The 22,377-nt window shown below is 44.4% G+C and overlaps 1 protein-coding gene across 3 annotated transcripts in view; it reads right to left on the reverse strand.

Annotated features, from left to right (window-relative positions):
• CDH11 (cadherin 11) overlaps positions 1–21,404 on the reverse strand; it is an 82,811-nt gene extending 61,407 nt beyond the window's left edge. The window contains exons 1-2 of one of the 3 annotated variants that reach the window (XM_053987374.1): positions 21,378–21,404; positions 20,428–20,579 (exon numbers count right to left, since the gene is read on the reverse strand). The gene's annotated coding sequence lies outside the window, so the exon portion shown is untranslated. Of the gene's footprint in view, positions 1–8,567; positions 8,624–20,427; positions 20,580–20,907; positions 20,953–21,377 lie in introns of those variants that run through there. The other 2 variants (XM_053987373.1, XM_053987375.1) reach the window with 2 other exon arrangements.
• Between the last annotated feature and the right edge of the window lie 973 nt (positions 21,405–22,377).

Below are 22,377 nucleotides of genomic sequence, written 5' to 3' on the forward strand. Positions count from 1 at the left end.
CTAGATTAGCAAATGTGACATTAACCATATAGTCTATCAATCTTTTCTGTCAGTTTTTACAAGACCTTAAATCCCTTTGCACTGACACCTCTCGGTGTTGGTGATAACAGTGTTTCTTGAAAATTGTGACTCTAGAAATAATGTCTAAAAAATAGCAGAAACTTCAGAGATGTCTAAATTAGCAATGTCTTACTTTCTCTGGCTCCCTGAAAATTTGGGTTCAGCCTACATCAGAGACGCCTCAGCCCCTCCTGACGGTGTAAGACAAAAACTTGAGAAGTTTTTCATCTGGCAGAACCTGAGTCCTTTCTGCCATATGAGTTTTATCCACGAACCGATAAAAACATTTCTTTGCCAGCACACGCTGTGCTTAAAATAAGGAGCGTTGTTGATACAGCTATCCTGGCAGAACTCTATCAGCAAACACTTTCTGCTGCAGAACAGGACACAAAACATATCTTCCTCACGAGAATTTTTTTTTCTTTTTAAAGTTTGAACCAAAAAAGAAGTCCAAACTTGGAGCAGACAGTTTGGTGAGAGTACATTTCTTTAAGAGGTAACATCTCAATTTGAAGAAAATTCTGTTTCCTGCCACTGTCCTGACCTATAACTAATTCCAAATAGTAATATTAAAAAAAAGGAATAGTTTCAGACCTCTGACCTGTGAAGTCCATCTCTATTCCACAGCTCCATGAGTCTGTGCTAGTGGATTTTCTCTGTTCCCATCCCTCTGAACAGAGCTACTACTGCTGTTACACAAAGCAAAGGCTCTCTCACCAACTGCACACACATTTCCATGCTCCATGTGCCTTTCAAGATATCCACATATTCTCCTACAGAGAAATAAGAGGCAGACAAAAAAATAAATTTGGCAAGCAGTGTCAACTGAGTCCAACTGACACCATGTGGGCGTCAGCAGTTCCTCTGAAGTTCAATCTCATGTCTTACCCGAAGACAGATTTGCTGGTGCCTGAAAACTGTTACATGAGTCATTTACTAAGAATACTAAGGGATGGAATTAATTTTCCTCTGAATTAAAAATTCAAGTTTTTTTTTCTTCCAGGAAATAAGTAGCTAAAATTACAGCAAGTCTGTCGCTTTATGATTTTTCCCTGTTTTAGCATCTGAGAAACCATCACTTCAAGGTAGAAAATGTCCTTTCTTTTCTGCATAAAGGATTGCAACTATTGGATTTATGAGCGAAATAGATACCTAAAATCATTATCCCAAAAGAAGCTGGAGAAAATAATAACAGTTCAAGAATAAGAAAAATAAATATTGCAATTCTATACCGTAGTATCTGAAGAAAATACTTCAAATAAATGACTATCCTGTATTAATTTAATGTTCTTTCTTTTCAAAAACTTAATGGTTCCTTGAGATATTATTACAGAGTTTAACCTGAATTTTGTCTCATTCTGTGGTACTCTCACACCTCCTCAAGGAACTTTTTACTACAGGAATAAAATTGTTACATTTCCTCAGTTTAAAATGAAGAAACAAGTAATCAGAGCTGAAGTAGTCGGAAAAGAACAAATGAAATACAGGGAACATCTTGTGAACTGACACACTTTGAGGAATTTTTACAAAATTTATTCATAAACTGTAAGGACAACCTATGGATTTCACTAGAGGTCCATTAGAGTCATAGAGGACCTTGGTTTTCCTAGGCTCTGTGGGAGTTTAACAAACATGCAATATTTAATTTGAAAGAGCACAATAGATATTTTATAAAGAAAAAATCACTGCAAATAGAATTTGCCTTTTCTGATCCAAAAGATAGCAAATAAATCTGAAAAGGGTGACTATAAAAAATGAATTCCACTCTTTATTTTCATTTATCAGAATCTTTTAAGACAAGTTTTGGTCTTCCTTCACTCAAAGGTCCCCATTCCAGTGATGTTTCCTCCAAGTGACTTTGCAAAGAACAACTCACCGGGATGTTGTTTGGGGTGGGGCTCAGGACAACCTGGTTTGGAGGGGCCAGTGCAGGTTCAGGTAATGAAAGCCTGTGCAGCTGAGCTGGGGGGGCTGTGGCAGCTTCATTTTGATCATTCCTGAGGAGAAACTCCTCTGAGGAGCGCTTGGGCTGGTGCCACCTGTGAGTTGCGGCAGCAGAAATCCAACACTCCTCACTCAGCTGCCTTGGGCAATCCACGGCCTCTTCAAAAGCCTGCTGACTCTATTTGGTTCTGAGGACTTAAACTGTCTGGTTTAGTGTTTTGCACAACATTTAGCACTCTCAAAATGTTGAAGTATGTAATTATGCTTGAAATAATTAGAATCACAGTTAAAAAAAGAAAGAAAGAAAAGAAATGCAAACCTAACAACAAAAGGAGAGCAAAAGGGGGATCCCTGTGGATCCCTGTAGTACGTGTGCTGGAAACCCTGAACTGAGGTTGGGAATCCACTGTATGTGGCACTGCAAACCCTCGCACCTAAGCCAGCTCAGCAGGAAGAATCTCATGGAGCTGAAGGAGATCAAGAATGTGAAAAGGGAATGTGAAAGAATGGTATGAGAATATTGAAAAATAGGCAGTAGAGACATAGGATAAAAGATCCAGGCACTGAAAAGGTGAAAGATGAAGCAACATTGGGGTGAAAATTTATAAATAAAGAATTAATTTTATATCGGTCTTTCATCTGAGAGAGGGCATATGGAGCAAAGAGTTCTTCTTGCCTCTAGCATTGCTCAATCTATTTTATATTTCAGCTCTTATGATGGAGCCCATAAAGAGCTTCCTGCAGGGTCAAACTTTACACGAAACAAAGAATTTAGGTACAACACCATTTAGGTACAACACCTCCATTATATCTGCTTTTGCTTGCATTTAACCCTATTAACCATCCTCAAAAGTTCTAATGCCTTCCACACAAATATGTGCCAGGATTCCTTTGATATCCAAGAATATACAAAGCTGCTTATCATCCCCTATCCCAGTGCTGTAACCTGCCCGAAATTCACTGAAAGCATTTCAGAAAAGAGAAACAAGGAACTGGTATTGGTAATACCCCTGCATGAATCATACATATATGGAGTGAGGGGTCCTTTTCCCCTCAAATCATAAGGAATCCTTGGGAAATTTCTGGAAGGAGCAGCGATGCACACGCTGTGCTCAGTGCCACAGAGCAGAGCCGAGAGATAATTACCCTGTGAGCACGGAGTCAGTGCGGTGTAAAAAAGGTGCCAAAAATCCCAGTGCTGTCATTAACAGCTGCTGGCTGCTTGTCAGCTGCTAGGGGAGCACAGCCTTGCCCCGCTGATGGGCAGATGAGAACACACCTGAACACGGCAGGATATTTATAAAATCTAATCAGGCAGGGGAAAAAAGTACAGCCATTGCTTCACAAAGACTTGTAGCACTTATTTCAGGTGCAAGACATTTCATTTTTCCTCTCGAGCTGGCAGTGTCATATTGCTGATCTTTTCCCTGATTAAAAACTAAGTTTCCAAAAACCTATTAAATAGGTTTTAATAGGTCTAAGCCCACTGGTTATTTTGTATAGTCCCTGGATTGAAACAGGATCAAGGAGAGAAAGAACCATTAGTGGGACATTTTGTCTATATGCAGCAGATCTAGTTCCATTGAAAGCTACCAACACCAATATTTTTAAGAGTTTCAAAGCACCCTATAAATAATGGCACTTAAGACAAGGGGTTTCTACTTTCACTTCTATCTTATCATGTAAATTATCAAAGAAATTGCCTCTGTGCACTACCGAATAAAAAAGGAACACCAGGAATTTCTAGACTGACTCAGGCAGGCAAAGAAGGATATTGAAAAGGTGCAGCTCCTGAAACACCATCACATGTAAGCAGCGTACAGGTTTGAGTATAGGAAACCCCAGATGTGCACTAGAAGATGAAAAACCTAAAGTGCCATAAGAACAGAGCTTGAGAAGTCAAGAAGCACAGATTCTGGAGGAGGAACATATTTGCAATGTAAAAGCCCTGGATGATACTATTAAACATAAAAAATCCCATACCATGTTCCAAAAGAAGAAGAATACAAATTGAAAAACAACCCCAGCGAGTGACCCAAGCCTGCCTAAGTCTTGTCCAAACCACATCTGAGTAAAAGATGAAGCATCCCCTTGAAGGAGGTGCAGTTGGTCTTTTAATTACCCTAATCTAGGCACTTCTCTAATTGGATTAGCTATAGCCTTTCACAAAAATAAAAGTGGTCATGTTTAATTGTACATAAATTGTACAGCATTTACAACAAATAGCTGCTATTTCAGCTGATTCACGTACATTTTGTTTTAGTGGCTGCCCAAGTTCTGTAGTCATTTCAAGAGACAACTCGCTAAACTTGTAAAACATTTTAACTTTATCTGATTTGGCTTTCATCTCTCACACTGAGTTGTAAAACACATTCTTCCTATTCGCTAAGTGTGCCACAGACAGAGATTTGGGCTGGAGCCTGATCTACATGACAGCTGCTGAAGCCATGGACAAGAAAAACGGTATCTGAAATTGCAGGGAGTGGGCTGGGAGCGATAGCACCTGCAGCAGCCAGGAGCTGCTGGGCTGGGTTAAGATATATTGCCCTGACTACTGCATTTCATTCTCATGGCAGTAGCAGGCTGAGTGCACTGTTCAGACTTCAGCAGCTCTGATTCCCCTAGAAAGAGGACAGAGCCAGAGGTGCTCAGAGTTCAGAGGTGCTGCTGCACACTGAGACTACCCAAACTGACCTGGCTGTTTTAAATCACTGTGTTAATACAAATGCAGGGCTGCTCGTGGTTCCCCCCGGTCTAATTCCCTGTCTTAATACAAATACAGAGCTGCTCCTGGTTCCTCCAGCCTCCAGCTGCAGTTCCCCAGAGAGGGCGTGTCCCTGGATGGAATGAATTGGTATTTCCCCTAATACATGCCCCTTCCCATATTTCAACTTTTCCTGTTTTTCCTTGGCCTTTAGGGGACAGCAATTCTCATCTGGACAGGTGGGCTCCCTGCTGGTGGCCAGCAGGAGCTCTGGGACAATTCAGTTTTTTGGGTGTTTTTTCAGCTGGTGCTTAATCACCAGCAAGATGTGCTGATGTTTGAGCAGATTCCAGATCCTGGTGTGGTTCAAGAGAGATTTCAATCTGAATATTCAAATCTGAATGTTCTGCAAGGCTCCCAAGATCAGTCTGGGGTGCCTGCAACTGCCTACAATGGGTATGGAGTTGGGAAACAATTAAAAAAACTGTACACATTCCCTCACTCCCACCTCTGAAGCTCATCCAGGAGCACTCTAAGGATGTGAATCCTGAGCACACACATCGTTTATCCCTGAGAATATGGCTGGGCAAAGAGACACCCAAGACTGACTTGCCCTTTCTATGTGTCTCTCTCTGTAAACCTTGGGAGATCCTTTCAGATTTTTAAACAGCGTTTAATGGACATGGAGAAATGGCAGGAAAATAAGTAAGCATGTAAAAAGATGGAAAGTAGGCAAGAGAGGTCTTGCCAGAGGAGCTGGAGAGCAGAGGGAGATGGCATTTTCAAAGACTGTGCAGCACATACAGCAACTTCTGTGAAAAGCTGGGGAAAAAATCGACCACTCTTAGGGCTTGAGAGTGTTACAGCTTAATCACCTTAATAGGACCTTTTAGTGGTGAACCCAGTGCAAAATGAGCCTCCCCCTTCTTGGGATTTTCTTTTTCTCAAAGGCTAAGTGGCTTTACATTTGTCTTTTGCACCTCTCTAAACCAACTGAGCAACCTTCTCTCTAGGCATTATTCTTAAACTTTGGTAATGTGAACTCAGAGTGCTCCCTCTCCTTTTCCTGTGTGCAGTTGTTGCATCCACAGTGACAGAACTCTGTTTAAAAGCCTTTTGGCAGACTTTGGGTGCCAACAGCCTTGTCAAAGTTTCACTCCAGTTTCAAGCAGAAATTGAAAGATTCATGATTCAAATGTCAGATTTGTGTCTGCTCCTCTCCTTACATAACTTGCAAACACAAGTCATCATGCATGCACTACACCCACAGCCCCTTTTCTTAGCTAAAATAATACAATGCACTTTGGGAGTTTTGAACTCTTCACCTCAGATGAGGGATTTGAGGATGTGCTAACAAAATTATCTGTATGAATGTTTCCTAAAAGGACTGAAACACCTGTCCCTGTACTCTCTTACACAGAGTGTGGCTGTCATCTAAAGATGTTCTTCATTTCTGTCAGGAACTTTGCTTTGATAAGAGGTAGATAAATCTTGTCCTATCTGAATTTCTGTTCATGTTAGTATATAGAAGATATTGTTTATACTGTTGGATTGTAAGATAGCTGGATAAAATGGAAATAAGTGTAAATTCCTACATTTTAGTCTGACTATCCTCAGGCAGCAAAAGGGAGAATGAAACTGCCACATCCAAAACTCACCAACTGAAGATCTAAATGAGAACTCTTATGCTCTGAGATGCTCCATGAGGGGCCTGGGTATCCAAACCAAAGGATGCATTACATCCCTCATTAGATAATATTTTTAGCTCCTACATTTTCTTCTCTGTGTGCTAAAATATAATAATCTTCTATTTAAAAAATTAAGTTGTGCTAAGCACTTCATTTTCATAAAGCAATTGTTGGCCTTGGTAGACAATAGTCTATGACGGAGGTTTTCATTTCCAGCACCTTAATTGCTTAATGGCTTTTTAGTCCCTAACTTAGACCTGAAATTTTCATAGGAAGGAGTCTATGTAGGAATTACCACTAAACAAACATAAAAGGCACCTTTCTATTCATCATCTGTTCACCTTCACTCCACAGCAACAGCAATAATGGGTTTATATCAGCTTTCTCTCTAAATCAGGAAACACAGCCCAGTTTTCAAGGATTTCCCTTAGCCCTTGTCTTCTTTCAGGATGATATTTTATCCACTTTTTAATTTTTATAGGGATACTTATCCCCACTAAATATTCCAAGGGACTCAAAGTCTTGTGTAATTGAATTACCAGGTTTATAGAAAATCACTTATAGACAAAATTGCCAAGGTGGGTGTGGGGAAAGAAGGAACATTTCAGCAAGATGTGGCCCATTATGCAAATTTGTCACCACATGCCATACATAATGAATAAACCTTGCGCTCTTAACACTTTGATTATAGACTATACAGACAATGCAAATTAAAATTCCTGCTGCTCCATAAACGAAATGAGAGGAAATTATGTAAATTCTCACACATTATATTGATTTGGTTGAAACAAAACCTGATCCACTTGATGTTTTAGGGGAAGAGCCACAATTACAATGATTGAGAAAGTGCAGCGTTAATGAAGTGTGTTATTGCTAATCAATTCCTCCTCCTCTGGTAATGGCACGTCCATGAGCTCTGCCACTGCATCATCCACTGCCCACGGAGCCTCTGAGCTCTGGGGCTGCCAGAAACCCCTGCTGGCACCAGGAACTCACAGGAACTCTGTGACTGACATCCAGGAGGGGTGTGTGTTCTCAAACAGGATCACTGAATGGTTTGGAGTGGAAAGGATCCTAAAAATCACCCCCTGCCACGGGCAGGGACAGGACACCTTCCACAAGATCAGGTTGCTCCAAACCCCGTCCAGCCTGGCCTGGAAAACTTTTTAGCAATCCTGCCTGGCTGTCTTGGATGCTACTGGAAATCCTAACCAAGCAACTTCCCTTAAGCGATTGAATCACCTTTCCATGGTTGACTTCTCAGAAAATAAGGAATAAGATTTTCACCTGGTAATAAACTGACCATGTTTAGTTAATGGAAATTAAAAGCAAGATCTTTCAGCTTAAAAGTTCCCTGTCCAAATTAAAGAAACTGAAGAATGGGACCCAACAGTTTTAAAAGTTTCAAATGAAACAATCTTCCAATAACAGTTGCCTAGGCTTTGTTGTAGGAATTTGGAATGTCTCTAAAATGGAGCTCAGTTGATTAAATTCTGTGATCTGTAGGGCACTGATATGCACAGAGCTGATAGAAATGTTCTATAGTTAATCAATAGATGAAGGTTACACCTTTACACCAAGCAGAGGAACATCTCTCCAAGCATCCTCTCACCATTTTATACAAAATTCTCTGTAGAGCTTCTTACCAGTGAGCTGCAGAATACTGCATTGCTATCTTTATTATTCACTGTGTAGTATAAAATAATTAAGCAGTTTATTTATCATATTTTGCATTTTGAAGCCCTTCCTCTAAAATATTTCCATCGCATTTTTAAAGAAAAAATTTTCATTTGTAAAAGGATCTGCATCATTAGAAATTTGTGGCTCTTATCTCACAGGTAAATACAAGCAGGTGGAATGAGCCACTATTTTATTTTCTATTTAGATAACTTTTATATCATTCTCAGAAACATTTGTCACTGCACATAGTGGCTGCATTTGTTTCCTCCCTCTGCTGATTTGTCTCCCACTAATTTATTTTGGCTCCTGCTGAGACACAAGGAAGCACAGAGACATCTCACTGCCTTCAGCAGCAGCTTCACACACAGGACTGGTGCAGGTTGTGAATAAAATGCATCCAACACCAAGGCAGCACAGGCAAGGAGAGGGCTTTTTTGCAGAAATGATGTGGCACATAAACACACAACACACACACCGAGGCTGGCACTTACCAGAAGAAATTCTAGTATTTTATGTTTGCTCCATGAACAAGGAAACAACAGGGGTCAGGCCCCAGCTGCAAAAGAAAATTTGGCAGACCGAGAAAAGAGAATGTTCAAATGAGAAGAGGAGGGAAAGATACAAAGGAGTTATCTCTCCCAGAAATAAAGCGACATTTAGTTTTGCGGGTGGAGGATCCATTCTCGTGGCAGCACAAGCTCCTCTGCTACGGCTGGCTTTTCAAAAATGCCAGTCCATTTTCGCCTCATTCATTGTGAGCTATCGCTGCGCTGTGAGAGCTCAGGGAGCGCTCGGACTGAGCTGCGCTCCCCTCCCGGAATTTATTCCGGCTTTGGGCCGGGATGCTGCGGGAGCCGCCGCCCCCGCACAGGGGTGCCCAGTCTAATTGCGACGTGCTAATTGGAATTTCATAGCGTGACGTGGTCAGACAGCCACTCAGAGCTTGGCACAGAGTGATTTGCAATCCAAAATGCGAAACATCGCCCAAAGCTGAGGAACAGGGAAAACAACGGCAAGTAAGTGGCTGTACAGGAGCGGGAGCTGAGCATTTCAGCGTGGGACAGATGTTTTCTTACATAAAACAAACACAAAGAATCACAGTGGTAAATATCTCACCCCACAGGAGTCATCTTAATTTCCAGCTCACAAAGACCTTAGAAAACAGAGTCTCTTCACATTAGCTTTTACTTGAATTCTTTGACTTCCCACTGCTTTGTTTATAGGAACAGGCTCTCTTTGATGTTGGAACATTAGAAGGAGTGCAACAATAAATTTCCCATATTCTAATATCCAGGCATCCCGAGCTTGTTCAAGGACCCCTTGATTCATGAAGGCAAATAATTAAATTACCTGAGCTTTGATCAAGGAGTCGCTGCAGTCGCTTTTTGATGTCGATTGAGGCTGTTTGCAGCTCCACACAGATAGCTGGCCCACACGGGGTTTAACCCTTTTGGCATCAGCAGCAGACTGCAGGCAGTGTTCTGGCATTCCTAAGTGAGCCCCGCAGCATCATTTAGGAATGCTGCTCCAGAAGGAGCACAGGAGGCATGGCAGGTCCAGGAGGATCCCTGTATCAGACTTGATGGGATGTTCATTGAAAGGCTGAACCTCTTTCTTTTAAACAAGGTGAAATTATTTCCCAGTCAGGTCAACCTTTCTTAAAAGCATTATTTTAGGAGCTGCTCTTTGGATGGCATGGCACTGAGACATAAAAATGCTGCTGAGAAGCAAAAGGGTTTGCCTTGGTAGTACAAGAGATTTCATCACATCCATGCTTCCCAACAATTCCCCCCACAAGAAATGGGAGTGGGCACAGACTTCCTCAGTCAGGTGAAAGAACACTCCTCAACAGGAAAATCAAGTAGATTTAAGCCTTCCCTCTCCTCAAATACAAGCACCTGGATTAATTAATCTGTGCCATGATCAAGTCAAAGCCCTGGTCATGCTGCCTGCAGAAAAACAGAAACTAGTCAGTGCAGATACTGTGCTCTCAGCTGATTTGCCATTCTGAATATGATTACTGAGAGAATTCCTTCACATAAATGAGGAATTAGGCTCCTCTTCATTCATTCTAAGATCTTCTGGGACATGAGGAGGTTACTAAAAGGACATAATTAGAAGTCATAATTAATATATAGCAATCTCTCACTCGGTTCCCTACACAGCTCCAACAACACAACCATGGATATACCCCTAATTTTAGCAGCAGTTGCATGGATGATAGAAATGACCTCACCAGACTACTGAGATGTGGCAAAACCAGTTCTGCAACAGGACTTTTCTGGTCTTTCATGACAGGAAGGCATCTGTCCTTCACAGCACAGCTGGGGAAAGGATCCCTGTCATGCAGAGTGACATCTCAATTCGCAGGATACAGGCTGCAAAAAGCATAACGAGCGTGCCTGCCTTCCCCTAGATAACAGGCAAATTATTTTGGGGCATAAGGATGTAGATGGAAATTCATATATTTACATTAAAATGCTTGATAAGGTCTTAAAAATTTGGGATGTTTCTGATTTGTTGGAAAATAAAACTTGGGGCCTTCTGTAAAGCCCACAGGGGAAATATGTATAATGAATTATAAGAATGAGAAAAGGAGTCAATGTACACACAATTTTATGCATTTTCCATTAAGCCAAAGGAGCTGCACATATAACTAACATGAGAAATGAGAAACCTTCCTCTTTGAGCAAACAGTCCTGGTAACACCAGTGAAAAAATGTTAAAGGAGGAGCTGCTGATCTCCAATTCAACAAGCAATTAGCATTCATTAACTCAGAGTAATAAAATGCCCAAAGCAATTATGGGTTAAATATAGTATTCTTTAAAGAACATGGAAACAGTTAAAACACAAGCTTTACTCCACTTTATTTTGAATGATTTAATTTCTAGTAAAAATGGATGTGATTTCCAGATGGGAGATGACTCTAGGCAAAAACATTCTCCTTCTCTCCTCCAGTAGGCAAAATGACTAAATACAAATGGAAAAGTCTTTCATAGACATGATTAATTTCATTTACATTATTTTCTTAATAAAATATCAATGACCTTCTGTAAATATTGGGGGGAAAAAAAGTAAATAGAAGTTAAAAGTCCTATGTTTTGGTAGCTCTCCTATAATGTATAACTTCCAAGAAATTACTTGCTGTTTACTCATTTCTGAAGGGAAATACCATAAACGCTGAGCTGTTTCCTAGACTGTTTGTGGGGGTAGTTACAAGCAGGATTTTACAGCTCTGTGATTAAAATACAGAATTGCACACAGTGCCTCAGTGATGGGGGACACTGCACAGTCTGGTAGGAGTCCTCAGGATGCCTGGAAGGCAGAAATTCCAGGAGCACCCACCCTGATCTCCAGCTCATCCCGAAAAAGCCAAGGTCAGGACAACCAACAACTGCAAATCCTGGTAAATCTTGGTAGATCTGAGCACTTCCTCTGCAGAACTGGTTATTTCAGCCCAACTCATTTCAACTTGATTGGATAATTAAACACATATTAATGCAATTTCATCCCTTTGATAGGATATTGAGAGCATTCCTAACACTGGTAGGATCAAAACCTGGCTGAGCCCTGGGATGCACAACTCCATCTAAACTCAAACACAAACACAGTGTAACCACCAAAACTCCCTGAAATGCCACATCAAGGGTGCTGCTCAATAATCCCAGTGTCATTGAATAACCCCATAGACTCCAGCACCACTTCTCTCTTTAGATCAGGTTCACCAGTCTGAATTTAACCAGGAGGTACAGACATCAGATAAACAGCTTAAACTCACCTGCTCATAAAAATAATTTTAAAAGGCTGCTAACCACAATAACAAGTTCTGACCATGTATTAACCAAGGTGGATATTTCCAGTGCCTTCCAAAAGTACAAATCCACACTGAAGGGCACAATAAGGAGGAACTCAATGTTGAGTCCATGCCATGAGGAAAAAACCCAGCAATCTGACTTTTGACTTTTGATTTTCCTCATGTGTTTTGACTGCTCCTTTAAAGCCCAAGCCAGCAGCCATCACAATTTTGGTAATTTGTGATGCTCCAGAATGACAGCACATCACTGCAGCCTGGAGTGAATCCTTGTGCTACCTTTTCCATGGAGTTCATCATGTCCTAGTTCCATGTGACAGCTGCATATTGCACTTCTCTGATGAGCCAGTAGGGCTGGTTCCCACTTCCTCTCTCAGGAGAGTGCTCAGGTATTTCTCAGATCACGCTCTTGCCTCATTTCAATGTGGGGTTTTCTTTGTCATGAAGTAAATAATTATTGAAGTCACTGAATGTACCGAGACTTAATTTTAACTGCTCCCAGCACTTGGTCATCTACTGAGACAAATACACAGACAAATGAGCTTTTGCTGTTGGATCCAGAAAGTGAAATACTGTCAGCAGAAGGTCACTGGATATCAGCTCCAAGGTCATAGTGAGGGGTGTGATTGCCCTGCAGGCTGGACATGGAAACCTTGCTTAATTCAGGGAGTAGGAAGTGTCAGAGGAGAAGGCAAATGTTGGATAAGCCTGACTCAAGGAAGTTGAGGAGAATCTCTCCACTTTTGAACACAAGTGGAGCTGGCTGAGTCAAGGAGAAATATGAAAATTAAAAAAGAAAGGTCAGAAGAGGCTGCTGTACCTGCTAAAGGTGAGGTTATGGCAGGGCAGAGCAAAGTTTGCATTGCAAAGTGGGAAAGTCTGGGGGTGAAATGTTCACTGAATATTAGATTTGAAGCTGCACAGGGAGAGCAGGATCTGACAAACTGAGGGGCAAGGAACCTCATACACACCTCAGCAAGGTGAGTGAACTCCAGCTGAAGGTGCAGAAACCTGAGAGACCCCAAGCCAAGGTCAGGAGCACAGGCAGGACTCCAAGGGCACAGAAACATCAGCCTCAGCTGCTGTGCATGGTTCCTTGTGAGCCAGGGCATGCAGATGCCCCAGTTAGCTCTGAATGCTCCAAATCAGCTTTGTTTGTCGAGGGCAGTGGACTGTGACCTGCAGCACTGGGTTGGGAAGCACTGAGCAAGGGATCAGCTAAAACCAGTTTCACTCACAGGGCTGTAGCCAAAGCACCACAGAAAGCTAGAGATCTCTAAGAGGATTTGTAACTCAGTACTTGAAACATGAACATAATGAATTGATGAGTATAGTATTTTCATATAAATATTACAAAATTCATAATTTTAAGGACAGAAAAAGCAATTATGACCTACAGGCTGTCTGACCTATAGCCACAAGTATTGCTACCTAATCAGCCCTTTTGTATGTAAATGACAAATTGTTTGCATGCAAACGCCACTGCCTGCTCTGTTTTCTTCTTGCTTTAGAAAGAGAAATGCTATGGAAATTGCCACCATGTTAAAAAGAACTGAAATGCATACTAATCAACCATATTCTCCCAGCCATACCAGCTATAATTGGAACAGTAACAAATAAAAAGGCAACAATCAGCACTGGACAAAATTTTCTATTTGAATCAGAGCCCCAAGTAAAATTATTATTCAGCTGCTTTTCAAAATTTTGGAACCTCTTGCATCTGGAGAAATTGGGTTTGAAACTGTGAATGAACAGTGACTTTTCACTAATGTGAAATATTGAAGATCCCTGGAATTTCAATTGCAAGAAAAAATATCCTGAAAGAGAATGGGAAGGAACCATTATCATAAAAAATGTCTGTTCTCTGTGTGCACTGGATAAATGTTGGAGTGATTCTCAGTTCCACCAAGCTGCTGATCCCCGTGGCTCATGCAATATGGAACAGGAGGGTTTGATCAGTGCTCTGGACCTGCTGAATTAACCTGGCAGCATTCAGCTCCTCAAGTATTGCTCCTTCCTGGAAAACAGCCATTCCTGCCTGATCAGGAAGTGCCCTGAAAGCAAGAAATGCACTAAAACCTTGTTTTGAATGATCTAGCATGAGCTGAGTGATGCTGAGAAATCCTTAACTGCACCAGTGTGAGGTCAGGTCTCTGAAGGGACCACTGCTCTGAGGAGGGTGAGATTGAATCCTACAATTGAATCCAACATTTCAACTGTGTTTTCTATTCTAATGAGACCTTTGTTAATCTCTAAATGCCATTCAAAGTCCTGTATTTGCCTCAGGACTCTCTTTATCAAATTAAACTCTGGCAAAAAATTAGGGATAAACTTTTTGAATGGCATTTTCTTTGAGCAGTATGAAGGTTGCAATTTTTACCTGTTGCTTCCAGCAAAGTTTTCCAGTCACCTCTATAAATGGTTCAAATGCCAGCCAACTTGGCACAAGGTCTATTTCTTTTGTATGCCTTGCAATGTCTGCACACACACACACACACACACACAAAAAAAACCACCAAAAACAAAACCCAAAAAACCTTAGTTGATAAAAGATGAAAGGAGTAACAGAGTTATTCGTTCAGCAGCCAAGATCTGTGAGATAATTACTTTAAAGAAGGGGCAGACAATTTAAATTTATTATTTAATGCTGACACATGCATGTATTAATAAAACAGTTAGCATTAATGGAAATAGGGTTTAGTCTCCTGATTCCAATAGAGCCATCACTTCTGCTTTCCACTGAACTAATGACTTAGCCTTGGCAGAATGATATGTATGCATGTATTTAACTATTTAACTTAACCACTGAGACCAATTAATATATTTCTGAAGTTTGATTTTATTTAAAAGTATATATCAGCAACCTCACTGGGATCAAAATTATGTTGAAACAGAGTTTATATGGCAGCAGTTTAACCTTAAGCCTGACTCTCTCCCCTGGAATATCTGATGTAAAAGGAAGAGCACTGAAATGGGGGGCAGAAGAAGCAGCCCTTCAATGGGATTTGGCTTCCCAGGCCAGCACAGACTGTGTGATTAGTGGCTCACATGGGAGGGAGTGGGGCTGTGAGAGGGCACAGCACTGATTTACTGCCTGTCCAGGTTTGGAGGACAGGATCCAGGGACAAACCTGACCCAGCCAGGCTGAGCTCGAGCTGAGCTTGCTCACAGGGCACAAAAACCTGCGCCAGTTGCACCATACAAAGACAGGGGAGCTAAATGCTCAGTGCTGTGCAGCTCACAAACACAAAAACTCTGTTTTTAAGGCTTTTTGAATAAAATTCCTCCTGCTCATCTTTCCATCATTTCTCTGCATGGGCTGGTGTCCCCACAGTATCACTGGGGGCTCACAGCAAGAGTGTCAGCCTGCAGCAACACCATTGAATGAAACCTTAATTGCAATTACTGTCTAGTCAGGCATTTCCTACAACTGACATTCACATATCAAAGTCCTTCCAATTTTCTCTGCATTATCACGCTCCATGATCCACAATTTCTGTTAGTGTGTCTATAACGTAGCTACAGCCTACCTGTTGATGAACATTAAACATCATTGTAATAATATTTGGAAATCTCTTGCTGCACTGTTCACCAATCACTCTGCCTCCCTTTTTACATTCAGTTACTTAGTCCTTTTCTTTTAATCCATTTACATTGATTTCTACTACTCCAACTCTGCCTGCCATTGCATTCCAATTAAGAATTCTGATGAACTCTTGCTGATTCAGAAGGGAGAGGGCTCTCACTCATTGCCAAACTTTGGAGTGAAAAAAAAACAACCAACCACACACACAAAACCCCCTTAGAATTCACTTAAGCCAGCACTTCAAAACTGAGGAGCTAAATTACGGCTGGTGGAGCCAGCAGAGCTCGATGGGACGGGGATGCCTGGGAGCCACCGCACTCGAGCCGTGACGGAAGGAGCCTCGGTGCCTTTGCCAGGCAAAAAGAGCCTTAATGTCACCTTCCTCCGGGCACTGCTCAGCAGCACGGCTGCCGGCTCCACACTGGAAATTTCAGTCTCTGAAGTCCTGCTGGCTCCGCTGGGGGAGGCACCGGGAGACACCGCTGCTGTCCCTGCTGCTGTCCCTGCCGTGCGGGATCTTCTCGGGAGGGTCTTGAGCAGCACTGGCAGCTCGACGTTTCCCTCCCAGCCTGAGCACAGGGAGCAGCTGAAGGGCTGTTCCCTGCCCTGCAGCACAGAGAAGGGGCACTGACAGGACTCCTGCGCAGGAAATATGCCCTCCTGTGCTGGAGCCACTGATGCTCTCGCCCTGATAATTCTTCACTGTCTCTCTGAGGCCGTTGACAGAAAATTGTACAGCTATCACGGCGCTGTGCTGCCTGGCTTTGTTGTAGGCAAGAACTTGGATTAGGAGCATAATGAACTTCTCTGACTGCACCCAGTGCATGTTCTGCAATTTTGTAGAGTTCTGCACTGTTATTTATGTTATATCCTTCTTACACAAAGCAACGTGGTTGGTCTGAGTCAAATCAAAGATCCAGTCTGTAGGAACACTCCAAAGAGGATGTCTAGAGGAACATCTGAATTAAGAAGGCAGCAGCAGCTGGAATAAGCCTCTTTCCATGCCTGCAACCATTCCAAATCTATATGATCATATATGGCCTTGCTGGTCAGCATCCAGCACGGATGGGCTTTGGAGCAGCCTGAGGTAGTGGAAGGTGTCCCTGCCCATGGCAGAGGGTGGAAGGAAATGAGCTTTAAGGTCCCTTCCCACCCAAACCATTCTGTAATTCTGTGGGTAGTAACAACTTCTTTTGTATTCCAGGGTGCTGCAGGATATATGGAAGTGATTTGGACTAATTTGCTTTTCTTAGGCCTTCAGCTGTAAGCTCCACTGACCTGGATATGAACAGATAAAAGTAGTCCAATTTGGCTTAATATGTGATTGTTTGACTGGTTTTTTTTTTTTTTTTTTCTCCTGTCAAGGATGTCTTTATAGGAGCTCTCAAACCTGATAACATTTCTGAAAGAAATACATTTGTTTCGCTGAATAATTTTTTTCCGCCTTTGAACTCTTAGCATGGCATGAACCATCTCTGCCTTTGAAAAGGAACGAAAGAGCAAGCAAAAACCCTCCCGAGATGGGCCCGCGCTCTTATTCCACGCCCAGCCTCCAGCTGTGGAGTCAGCCTGTCTGCAGACAAGCCGCACTTCCAGCATCCCAAAGCTCCTCCGCCAGAGCCAAGACGGTGCCGCGCGGCCGCAGGTGAGGCGGGCAGCGGCTGGAGGGCTGTAAAACCCCGGGGAGCGCGGGGCGTGATGCCGCGGGATGCTCCCGGTGCGGGCACAGAACCGGGAACGGCTCCGGGAACAGGCGGAGGGTCCGGTCCCGCATCCCGCGGGATGCTCCCGGTGCGGGCACAGCCGGGAGCGGCTCCGGGAACGCGCGGGGCAGCACTGCCCCCTGCTGCCCGCCCGCCGCAGCGCGGCCGCGCCAGCCCCGCGCCCCGCGGAGCGGCCGGAGCGATCCGAGCCCTCCTTCCGCGGGGATAACGCACCCGCGGACCGCCTGTCTCACAGTCTGAGTCCTCAGCGTCAAAACCCGGCACGAGGCTGCTACATTTTCTCCTAAAATACCATAAAAAGGTTTTACTCCATATCCAGCGTGGATCAAAGCAAGGGGTACCGTGCTCCTCGACCGGTAAGAGACAATGTATCTGACGTACAAAGATACAGATGGCACAAAATGACCATAAAGTCCTCTTAGTTCACCCGGACAAAGTGCCCGACCCAATATCCATTTAAATCAATGGCCACCTTGTCATTTCTGTCCCCAAGCCTTGGGCTGGCCCCAACACAGGAACAATGAAAGCTGAAATGCCATTAAAAACATAAAACTGGGTATGGCATAGGAAATTGTACAGAGATTTTAGCTTAAAATGCTGGTAGAAAAACTCAGACACACACACAAAGTCCAGGAAGTATGTTGCTAAGCTGTTTCAAATTAACTGATTCCAGATGAGACCTCTGCTTCTCACACACTGAAGATATTTCGCTAAACATCCAGCTCACAAAATGGCTTCAAAATTCAGTTAGGGGGCTCACCAAAAAGAAGAGATGCCAGTTTTAAGTGTGAGATGATTTGAAATTTCTATGATGTCTGAGCTAGCAATAGCTTCTATTGTGGAATGCTCATCACTCAAAGGTTTGTTTGTCAAGTTATGCTGTTATTCTACAGCAGTTGCAGAAAATAAGAATGCTAGTCTCAGTCTACTGTAACTCTGAACTTCACATATGTTCCTTACACTAAATTAAATATGTCAGATGTTGTCAGAATAGCATATTAATTGAAGCTGAAATCACATGATACAGTTTAAAGCATTTTATCAGATAAATCACAGAAATCACTCCAATCTTCACAGTTTCCCCATATTTTTATGCAGAAGAAAAATTAATTTAGCTGCCCAATCTCTCAACCATTTCTATACATATTTTCCTCTGAAACTGCTGCTGAGAAATTGCAATGACTTATCCCATGGCATGTCCTATTGTAGCAGCATTTCTGCTAATGAAGTAATCTAGTTCTTACTGATTTCTTTGGACAGGTAACAATTAGAATTGTAGCAAAGTTAAAGCTGATGTGGAGAAGCCTATAAATAGCATTCTCTGACCATGCTTATTCTCTGATGTGCAAGGCTGAAGTGAAAAAAAAATCCTATTTCAGGGCCTAAGAACAAGAGCCTGCCAAAGAAAGATGTCCTTTAGGTAAAATTTTCCTAAAGTATTTCCAGTTCTTTTACTGAATATCTTGTTCTTAGTTCTGTAACTTTATTTTGTTCTTCTGCAAGAGGCAGGAGAACTGCTTTTGAACTGCAGCCAGGAACTTCTGTTGTCTAGAGCACAGACTTTTCTAGACTCAGAAACCTGCTCCAAGAATGCCTGGTGTGTTGAGGCATGAGGCTCAGACCAGACTTCTGCTCCCCATTTCCCCTGCTCTCACTGGCCCTCTCCCGGCTGCAGGAACTGTGCAGCCCTGCCAGGGATCTGCTGCTCCCGAGCAAACATCTGCAGTTCCCCTGCCACGGACTCGCACATATCTCTGCTTATAAAACCAGCCCAAGGACCAAGCACAAGCATCGATTTCTGTTCCAAACCTCAGCGGACAGACCTGGCTGAGGCAGATGTCACGTTAATTATTGCAGGACTTCTACACTGAAAGGCATTGGGATCCGTTAGCCAGTGTGGAAAAAGAGAACAAAGTATTTACCTGGAGAATCACACAGACTTTGGAAACACTGAGGCAGACGGAATAGCAAGGTGGGGGGAGGAGACGGACATCCATCAGCGCCTGAATGAGTGCTCCCCTGCCCCTGAGCCCGGCGGTGCCTCTTATTCAACAGTTCCATTATTAAATAATTCAAAACATTGAATTTCTTAACAGAGAGGCACGGAGTCTGTGAAAACCTTATCGTATCACCATCACAAATCAACAGGAAGAAAGTCTTTCCCAGGGACTTGCTAGTAATTGGAACGTGACAAAGAAATGAGCATTCTCCTCATAAACGGCCAATTTCTGAATTAGTGACCTCATTTACTGAAGAGATTCCTTTGTCACACATGTCTGGGTAGGTAAATACTGTGTTACACAGCCACTCTGTCCTTTGTAGCAGCCTCCAAAGAAGCTCTCCCAGCATATACTGATTCTCTCCTCACCAAATGAATATTTAAAAAGTAGACAATAAAAGGGGACTTATATAGGAGGTGAATGCACTTGTATCATGATGTCAGACTGCTATATGTGCTCCCGGAGGGCTGCACAGGAAGCACTTTTATTCTGAACTTAATGGTATTTATGGGGACCCACAGCCTGATCTATTTTACCTTCCTTGGGGATGTGCTTATGCACGCATCACCCAGGAGTCTAATGCTTTTTGGACTAGCCCGTGTTGGAGACAGATACCATTTTGGTACCTTGTGAATAGTAATGCGTTTGGAAGCCAGCAAAATAATTAAATAAATAAATAAAGGGGGTGGGGGGGAGAGGGGGGAAAGGTATAAATCAAAGTCTTTGCCTTTTTCATTCTGGCTAGAATATCCTTCATTTCATGCACTCCTAATTCCTGCATATCCATTTCGTGCCTGGGAACTACGGCGCAAGTAAAAGATTTTCAGTTCGGGGCTTTCAGCATCTGCTTCCCCGGAGGAACATTTTAAAACGGCCAAACGCTCGCCTTCTCCCTCCCCGCCCCCGAGCAAGAACTGAAGGGAGGAAAAAAAAAAAATAAAGCAGCGTCTGCCAGAGCGTTTTCCTTCTCCCTCCGGAGAGCCGAGCGCGCCCCGGGGGCCCCGCGGCCGCCGCAGCGCCCGCAGCGCGCCCGGACCCGCTCGCACACCTGCCCGGCCCCGCCAACTCCGAGGGGCCCGCGAGCATCCCCCTTTGCTTTCCTTTCCTTTCCGGGCTGCCCACACGCTCAGCCCCCGCCGCTTCCCTGCCCTTCCCTGCGCTGTCCCCTTCCCCTGGCGGGGCTCTCAGCGCTCTCCGCACCGCACGGCCCCCGCCGCTCCCCCGCTCACCTGCGGGTCCCGCGGGGCTGGCCGCGTCCCTCGGCCTCCTGCGGAGCGGGGACGCCAGGCAAGTCCCATTCACAAGTGGCCGCGGAGCGGGCTCGGCAGCATCTTCAGCCTATTACACTCCAGCGGCAGCGGCTGCTCAATGAGGCTCCGAGCTAGTGGCAGGAATTAGAAAGAGGGAGGGAGGGGAAAGGGGAGAGGGAGGGAGAGGGAGCAAGGGGAGTGAAGCAAGATTAGAGGAAGGGAAAAGCTGGAGGCTGTTGCTTCGTCTCGATTTTCCTGTCCCTTCCCCCCAGCCCAGGCGGAGCGCAGCCCCCGGCCCTGCCCTCCCGCAGGGCCCTGCTCCTGTGCTCCGCTGCTGCCCGCGGGGACCAGCGGGGGCTGGAGGGGCCAAACGAGCGGGGGAAGCAGCCCAGGGCAGCCAGTCCCTGTCCCTGTGCCCGGGCAGGGGCGGGTGTCCCCTCCCCACGGGTCGTTCCGCACCCTCTCGGTCACGCAGGCACCCACAGACACGGCTGCGAGGGGGCCGGGGACCCCCACCCATGCTGCGGCGCTGGTGCCCTGTCCCTGCGTAGTCCCTCCCTGCCGCCTCTCTGCAGGCTGCCCAGGGCCACCCCGCCGCGGAGCGCCGTGCGTGGAGACACAGACACGGGGCTCGGCTGGGCGGCAGGGACAGCGCCAGCATTTTATACCCAATCCAGTTATGTTTCCTGTCACCAGCAGACATTTGTCCAGGAATAAAAAAAGACAAAAAAAAAAAAAAAAAAAAAAAAAAAAAAAAAAAAAAAAAAAGTAGTTAAAGTTCCTCAAGCATTTCTGCATGTGGAAAAATCCTGGTCTCTTACAGCTCATAGCCAGAGGCTATGGCCAGGCCTGGATCTGGAGGGGGGCCCTTTCCTTCTCAACCACGCCTGCCCCATGGCTGCCCCTCTCCCACTCCCCGTTCTCCTCACCTACAGCGATTCCCAGGTGTGGCTGAGCTCCGTGAACGCAGGGAGCAGCACCCCGAGCCCATTCACCCATCCACACCCAGAAGCAGCTCACAGTCCCCCCGATGCCCACACAGGCACAGGTGAGCCTGCAAATCCCCTCTGATCCACCAGCATCCACCGTGCCCCACCCACATGAACCTGTGAGCGCAGCCTGTGCCATCCGTGTGGCTGTGGAGCAGAGCAAGGAAGGATGCAACACGTGGCTCCTCCAGAATAAGAGTTGCATTCACTGCTGGAATAAACCTGGTACCTCTTTGTGAAGACATTCTGCCCATCCTCAGGCAGCCCATCCCTCTGCTCATTCCCCAGGGCAGGACTGATGCTGCTCTGGGACAGCACCACCCGGCCCTGGAGAACAAGGCTTTTATATTCTGTGGTTAATTAGCTCTGCCAATAACTCCAGGCAAAGGGGAAAAAAAATAGCACAAAAGCTGCCACTGTACAAACAAAGAATTTGTAAGGAGCAAAGCTGATAAACACTGCATCCTTAGGAGGCTGAGGGACACTGAACGTAGCACAGTGGAACACTAAGTCATAAAATTGTTTAGGTTGGAAAAGCCCTGTAAGATCATCAAGTCCAACTACTCTCCCAGCCCTGCCAAATCTACCACTAAACCCTGTCCCCAACTGCCATATCCAGAAGTCTTTTAGTGCTTGAGTCACCACGCCCCTGAACAGGCCCTTGACAACCCTTTGAGTGAAGAAATTTTCTCTAATAGCCAATCTAAACCTCCCTTGGTGCAGCCTGAGGCCGTTTTCCCTTGTCCTGTTTCTTGTTACTTGGGAGCAGACTCTGACCCTCACCTGGCTATGACCTCCTGTCAGGGAATTGTAGAGAACTCTAAGGAGAGGGAGCCTCCTTTTCCCCAGGCTAAATAACCCCAACCTGGCCCATGGCAGCCTGGGGCAAACAGCAAGAGCCTTCTGGCTCCAGGGCTGGGGCTTGGAGAATTAAGGACAC

The sequence above is a fragment of the Vidua macroura genome, chromosome 11, assembly GCF_024509145.1.
Source record: "Vidua macroura isolate BioBank_ID:100142 chromosome 11, ASM2450914v1, whole genome shotgun sequence".
Taxonomy (NCBI): domain Eukaryota; kingdom Metazoa; phylum Chordata; class Aves; order Passeriformes; family Viduidae; genus Vidua; species Vidua macroura.